Source organism: Mytilus galloprovincialis, chromosome 1 (assembly GCF_965363235.1).
Source record: "Mytilus galloprovincialis chromosome 1, xbMytGall1.hap1.1, whole genome shotgun sequence".
Taxonomy (NCBI): Eukaryota; Metazoa; Mollusca; class Bivalvia; order Mytilida; family Mytilidae; genus Mytilus; species Mytilus galloprovincialis.
The window spans coordinates 46685594-46693675 of record NC_134838.1 but is presented as its reverse complement, the minus strand read 5'-3'; the positions used below and the strand labels follow the sequence as shown (position 1 = coordinate 46693675).

The window sequence follows — 8082 nt, the reverse complement described above, 5'->3', positions numbered from 1 at the left end:
TCTCTGCTTTTAGTTTTGTAGTACCAAAAAAAAATCAAATTTTTTAGACCATCAAATAGGAACCAAACAATTTAATTGAAATGACAGATGTATAATATATAATTACATTAGATGTATGTTTCATTTTCCCTCGGTTTTAGTTTGTTACCCCGATTTTGTTATTTGTCCATGGATTTATGAGTTTGAACAGCGGTATACTACTGTTCCCTTTATATATAATACGTTATTCTGAAAACTGCAATATTCGCGTTATTCCTTAATCAACTTCATTACACAATGAAATTTATCAGTCATGATAACACGAGGTCCTAAAATAAAGTGCACAGGTGAATTGGATACAAACTTGATAAATCGTGTTTTCATGATCCTAGCTAAGAAATGTAATTATAAGTATTGAATGCTTCTTTTTATAACTTCATAGGGTTGTAAAAGCGTTGACCGTGCGCACATTTTCAGAATGAAGCGCTTCCGGGCTTCATACAAAATGTACTTCGCTCAACGCTTTTATACCCCAATGAAGTTACAAAAAGAAGCATTCAATTCGTAATAATAGAGTGAACCTCTGTTGATTTCTCTTGATTTTCTGGAGTTACTTTGGTCCTTCTCTGCATTTCTGTCTTTTTTGTCTTTAAATTTGTTAATTTATGACGCCGTTTCATAGGTCAAAGGTCACAGCGTAGTGACACGTGATACTGCGTAGAATAAACGTACAAAACCGTACGAAAACGTGCGAAAACTTATTTCAACCGTAGTGAACCGAATTAGAAATGTTCTGACCCTTTGTAATACGTACTGAAACATAGTAAAACGTAGTTGATACGCAATGAAACGTATTAAAACTTATTAGAACGTGCCCCGTGTATTTATCGAAAAACCTAGCAAAACGTAACATAACGTAGAAAAACGTATCAAAACGTGGCATAACCTAGTAAAACGTACGGACCGTTACAAATTAACAAAAAATTACACGAAACGTATCATTTTAAAACTGACTAAAACCTAACTGTCGAAATGTGACATTTTGACTGGGGCTTTAATAGTCATTCAAGTATATAAAACATATTCAACTATTTTGTTTGTATTTGATGTTGCATCTGACTTTAAACTCCAGTTAGTTCAAAATTTTTGTCAAATATTCAATGTGGGATAGTTCTCAAAACAAAAATCTGATTCATGTTAATGTTATCCTTTTCATGAAATATCTCATTGTTCTAAAATTTGTATAACGTAGTCGTGTAATAAGAGACAAACACATATTGTTAAGTATTCATCTGAAAGAGAAAAAAAAAAGGTACACAAAATATACTTAAATTGATCAATAATGCATTTAAATAAATTGGCTGCTGGAAAAAAGTGGCTGCTATCTTGATTGGCTGCTAAAAGTGGCTGCCAGCTTGAGTCTAGCCATTTAAATCATTTTAAAAACTGTAAATACCGTTGACGAAAGTGCTCTTGACATTAGAAAGGTCAATATTTGTACAGTTATCAGTGTCATCTTACTAACTGTTTCCCATTTATCTTTTCGATTTTCAGGTCGTCATGACATTAAAATTACGTAATTTAAAATACTTAATATTGAAATTATCCTTTTAATTCCTTTATATCAAATTCATGGAAACTTAGAACACCAGTGCGCTTATAAGCTAATTTCAGCGATGGGTTTTGAAGCAGATTCCCTGCAGAGAATTTTTCTAGCATCGATTATTTTAGGTAAGCATGTTTAATTTCAAGAGCTGAAAAAAAGACATAATGTAAGATTAATAATATAAAACGGTTTTTACTGCACGAACTACGCATTTTGGATATGTAGTAAGTGTCACTTTACTCTAAATTTGTGGATGTGTTTACGTTGTTTTCTGTACTAATGCAATGAGAAATTCTCTGATGGTTTGATATGACGTCATTACAGGATCTAACCGTGAAATTCAGAATCTAACAGTGAATTTCAGAATTCATCGAACGTCTTGTTCAGAAATTTATAACGTATTATAATTGGTCAAGTCTAGACTTGTCTCACAAATGCAGACATGCATCAATGTGACATTGAGATGAAGATCAGCGTCGTTGATATGGTTATTGCGTGTTTTATGCTGTGCATGTACTTACCTTGTGTCTCGGTTGGATATCCCATATCCTTTGTTTTTTTATTATGCATTTTAAGTGTACCCTTGCTGGAATTAACTATAAAAGATATTAGTTTCAGAAAATTGTGACAGGACTTGGTAAATATTTTAATCAAAAGCGCTTATATACATTGTACGTATATAAATATAGTAAAACTATAAAATACACGAAGGGAAATAATTTCCACAAATAATTATTCATTTCAGTGAAAATAATAAAAATGAACACATTCGCATTTCAAATAAAATGTAAATACATGTATAAGAAGATGTGGTATACTTGAATTGCCAATGAGACAACTCTACACCAGAGACCAAATAAAAGTAATAAAAAGGGTTTATCATTTAAAAACCACTGTGGTCTTAATATCATACCATGTTATCTAAATAACAAAACTGTATAATGGACGAGAAAGAACATCAAAAAAGAAAATGATAATTCCGAACAGTGTTTTTTACTTTTTAATTCATTCATATCATAAATGTATCGTTCTTTTTGTTTTGAGTTTGTGTTTTTTTCTTCTTCAATATACATGTATAATCATAGTAATATGAGGTTTTGACCTGTAATGTAATATTTGTTGACAGTTTTTAGAATAAGGCTTTTGATGTTGATATGGTTTGTTAACTTTCATATATAGGAGAAGCAATATCGAGTCAAATAGAATACATAAGAATGCCGGGATTTGAGGGTTACAGACCGACAGACCCAAATCCGATAGTTATAGTACATTACACACCAGAAGATGGAATTTTGTCATGTTGTTTGGCATGTTTACAGAACGAAAATTGCCATTCGTACTTTTGGAACACTCGGGATTTTACTTGTGAAATGTATGCAACCAGATTTGATAACAATCATAAGATGTCTTTGGAACAAAAGTACGGAGAACAATATTACGTAAAAGGTAAGACTGTAAAACATGATTAACAAACAGAAGCAGGATCTGAAGATATTTTATTAGTGCAGTGTTATTCAAGTAAGATTATTTTAAGATGGTCTGGTTCGAAGGTCATTTTCAGCTATAACTTCTGTCCGTCGTTTTTCCGTCGTCTATATTTATAAAAATTAAAGATATATTCGATAAGACCATGAAACAGTTGCAACAAAATTTGTCCACTATAGGTCCTAGTTTTTATTTAGTTTTAACCGTTTGAGCGTTGCATCTGCAAGCCAATTAAGCAACATGGCCGCCATAGCTAAAAGTATAATATGGAAGTAAATTGCATCTTGTGTTTTTAATATCTCAATACTGTGAACGTCTGATTGGAATAAGAAGAGCAAGAACTACCTTGTCCGTCTTGTCAACATTTGTTTTTACAATATTAAATATTTGTAGACGATAACTCGTAAAATTGATCAGCATGGCAAGTTTTTATCTTACGTGTGACAATTTCTACATTTATACATGTTTTGTGTATAAATTCATCAAAAGAGAACTGAAGCTTAAAAAATCTTATTAAAACATTCCATAATGTCCATTTTTAGACATAACTGTATTAGTATGAAATAGAAAATTGAAACTTAAAAATAAGTGCCGAAATATATAAATAGTAGACGGTATTTATACAAATGAAGGCATCATTCGATTAGTATGTCGTTTTAGTAGAACTTATAAACACGGAAATGTTTACATTCAAACTTGAAAAATATTTATGTCATAATTCAATAGGAAACACTGCAAGCGTGATATACTCACTATAAACATAATAAATTGTGGTATAACTGCCAATGAAACAACTACAACAGATGTTAGCAGCAGCAGGTGACCAAACGACCTTCAACAAGAAGCAAAACCCGTACCTTTTAGTCAGTAATAAAAGACCATTACATGAACCGAAGTAATCAGTTCAACCAAAAAACCAACGGCCTGATTTATGTACTACACAATCAACGAAAAATATATGTACAACAAAACAAACATAAACAAAACAAAGTGATATACAGCGACGAATGACAACCACTGAATTGAGGCTCTCGACTAGGGACAGACAGCCACAGAATGTACCAGAGTTAAGCATGTATTCGAGCGCTCTGCTCTCCAACTTACCTGAGCCATGTCCAGCGGTGTATCAGCAAAACATGGGAAAAATCAGTTGAATGACACAAAGCAAAAACAAAACTATAATAGTAAAGACTACGAACTCAGAGTCACAATGAAACAGTACTCACAGTTACTAAGTGTAATGCTAATTCAAAGCTAATTACAATTAATAAATAATTCATGTTTACAAGAATAAAATTTATCGGTATACATTTGATTAAACTAAGGTAAGGCAGATACAATTCATAAGAATAAAACATGAATTTGTACAGGACATAATACAGGTATCGACAAGATGTAGGACCGTAAGTGTCCATAATTTGATAGAACTTAGTATTCTATTCTCTCCATTTAATACTCAATCAATGTGAGTACCGATGAAACCTTATTAAATTGCTCAATTAAAAACCTTTCCGAAAAAGAGTGTTTCCAATGGATCGATAATTTCACATGGATCGTATATAAGTTAACGGGCTTTATATACACCATCTCTTAAAGTAGGATGTACTATTGTTTGTGTAGCCAAAACTTCTCAACCAAATCTTTGTACCTTTAAAATAATGTGTTTATAATGTTTCAAATTGGAAAATAGTAAAAAAGGTTTTCTTTTTCCAAAGATGAAAGGATTTGAAAAAGTAACTTGTCTTGAACATTTACGCAGATTAATAAAATTTATCATGGGACTACATGCAACCTGTTTGGAGTGCTGTTTATTATATGTCTTGTCTTGAGCGGCATTCCTGTAATAGCGGGCACATTTTGACTCTGGTATGCAAAATTTGTGCAGTTTTTATTTCCTTGTTCAAGTGAGCGATCATTATATAGACTTATATGTCCGCCTCCGGGTGCGGGAGTTTCTCGCTGTGTTGAAGACCCATTAGTGGCTGTTTTCTTACTCTTTGGTCGGATTGTTGTCTCTTTGACACATTCGCCATTTCCATTTTCTATTTAATAATATATATTACATAGTTTAAACTTAGTTAATTCTTTTTATAGCAACAAGTATTTTATTTTTCTTGTGCATTTTGTAGTTTTGTCATTGTGTGTTTAAGGTGTACGACATTTGGTCTAGATAATGACGGATGTATGTGCGTTGTTTGCGTGCTAACAACTGGTTTATCTCCATTTCATTGTTTTTCTGTACCGATTCAGACTATCTTGACTGTTTATTTATAGCTTGTTTGTATATCTGCTATTACTCGAGTGAGTAAAACATTAGTGGTTGGTGTGTCTGATGTATAGTAACTGCCAAGTGTAATTTGGTGATATCTATTATCTGTTGTATGTACATGTATGATATGTATAACTTTGATTTCAAGGTTAATTCAGGCCAATGACAATTGTCCTTCAATTTATAAATTTTCTTTTCAGATGTTTGAAATACTCTTTTATATCTTCATTTACAGACAAGAACATCTTTCTGACTTCGTTATAAATATGTTCAAGAAATGTGAAGAAAAATACTTAGTCTATTTTATTTTTTATTTAAAAAAAATAAATCGGGTAAAAAAAAAAAAGATAACTTCAAGGTTGTTTTTTTTTTTTTTTTTTTAGCTAACAGATGTGAAATGGCAGGCTTTATCTGGGTCAATGATTTTCTGTTTTGCTTTCAAATATACACAAATTCATATAGAAGCCATAATGAATCAAATCTAGCGTGTAGCAAAACAGAGGGAGGTAGACTAGCACGGATCAATACTAGTGACAAACAGAATCATGTGAAAATAACGATTTTATCATTAAACGGCGGTAAGTGCATTTTAAGCTCAACAAATGATTTGGCTTAATAAAAAATAAAAAGGGTTCTAATTTCTATCACCAATTCGTAAGAGAGAGATTGGGTGTGTGTGACCATCACAAAAAGTCAAGACATCTAAAAGTCAACATACGGTCTCAAGCTCTATACACGTCAATGATACATGCTTCATCTTTCCTCTGTATCTTCCTCAAATAGTGGGAAAGCACATTTTCAATAGATATTTTGTTCACGATTCATCGACAGAACAAGCATCACTTTTTAGTCGAAAAACTGGAACACTTTCTTTTTAATGAGGACCAAAGAACTTGAAAAGTGACAATATCGGCATACTGAAAACATACTCTGGCCTTCATGTAACCGTGTCAAAGGAAATTTAAAGTTTAGAACGGAATCGATGATATGTTGCTATAGTATTTAAAAGGGAAAGTTTTAAAAAGATAACTGAAGTCAGGATATTAGATAACTCTCCATAAATGTGATGCATTCTCAACGCGTTTGCTCGATCTGTCTTCACGTGTTCCACGTACATGTTAAAAAAGTCGTTCATCAGTATTCATTTGAAAAAAATAACAGTAACCGAATGGACAGACAAACGGATATGCCAATACATAATGATTCATTATAAAAGGACGCTCTTCGACACATATTGACAATGAACAAATACTTCTAAAAAAAAGTATATGAAAATACCAACCTCCAAGAAAATTCAAAAAGCCCATAAAAACTCACAAAATCAAATGTTTGACTTTTTCATCCAACAGAATGCATTAAAAGCAACTGTCATATTCATGACCTGTTACAGTACATGCATTTACGAAGAAAATGGTAAATTATTTTCTATTACAGTATTTGACGGTTTTTGGATTGACGGGGATGATCTGGCACAAGAAGGTGTTTGGAAATATTCGGATGGATCTCCCATGACAACAACATTTTGGAATACAGCGCGCTCGGAACCAAGTAATAAGTTTGGCATTGAAAACTGCGCCTCTATGAGGAGCGGTTACGGGTACTTATGGAACGACAGATATTGCGAAGACGATATTAATTATATATGTGAAATCGTATAACATCATTTTATTTATAATATTGTAACAAACCTAGGGTTACTATAAACTGTTTAACCATCATTCAGGAGAAGTGGAATCGACGGCAGTGTGAAGAAACAGATTTGTAATAAACATAACAATGATATTTATTTCAACAGTATTTTGACTTCTTCTTTCAATATAATAAACATCAAATACACATTCATCATTCAACAGATAAAGCAATAAATCGGGTGGTCAATATAAAAGGTAGTTGACGGTTCAAGAGATTGATTCAGAATGACATGTTTGTCTACAGGCTCCTTTTTATGTCTTTTGGCACTTACTATGACGTTAGAGTAAACATCAAATCGTCCCATAAAAAGCAACGTTTCTTACGTCTTTTGGCTAGTAACGTTTTAGAACGACACACAGATTTCGTTATTCTTAAATAAAGAAACAATATTAAGTTGTCCTCACTTTGTCCTTCTTGTCCGAATTATGTTTAAAAGCAAATGAAACTAAAAGGACATTTCTACATAATGCTATTTTTAAACGGACAGTAAATTCCTTTCTCGATACGGTGTATGAACTTGGCTGTAATTTACATAACCTTACGCATTAGATATAATGCTTAAATGAGATCAATGAAAACCCTGTTCTATCAAAAATAAACACAATGTTAATGAAAAGGGAAGCACAAACATAATAAATACGCAATTTTCCTGCATTGATAAAGTGTTAACTTAAACAAATAATAATATGAGATCGCAAAGTGAAAGTACAGAACGGTGTCATGGCAGATGTAAACAAGTTGAATCATCTCAGGACGATATTTGTCAAAATAAATCACTATATGACGGGATAATCAAAGTATTTCATAGGTAAACATTACCAAGATATACATATAAAACTGACCCTTATCGCTTGCAAAGTACAAATAGTTTAAATCATGAGTATGAAAGTCAATGCATTTCAGTGTTTGTGCACTCCAAAGAAGTTGACCACCCGGCAATGTTCAAATAGATATATGTAATATACAATAAATAATAGGTTAAATAATAACAATTGTCAGTCCAGATTTGTCACAATATACTAAAAATGTTAACCACTCAGAAATGTGTTAT

The 8082-nt window shown here is 32.1% G+C and overlaps 1 long non-coding RNA gene across 1 annotated transcript; it reads left to right on the top strand.

Moving 5' to 3' along the window:
* The first annotated feature begins 1602 nt into the window (after positions 1 to 1602).
* Positions 1603 to 7326, top strand: LOC143079505 (uncharacterized). Its single transcript, XR_012979425.1, has 4 exons — positions 1603 to 1710; positions 2765 to 3031; positions 5723 to 5917; positions 6774 to 7326. It is a non-coding gene; the product is annotated as an uncharacterized LOC143079505 (long non-coding RNA).
* Positions 7327 to 8082: the final 756 nt, after the last annotated feature.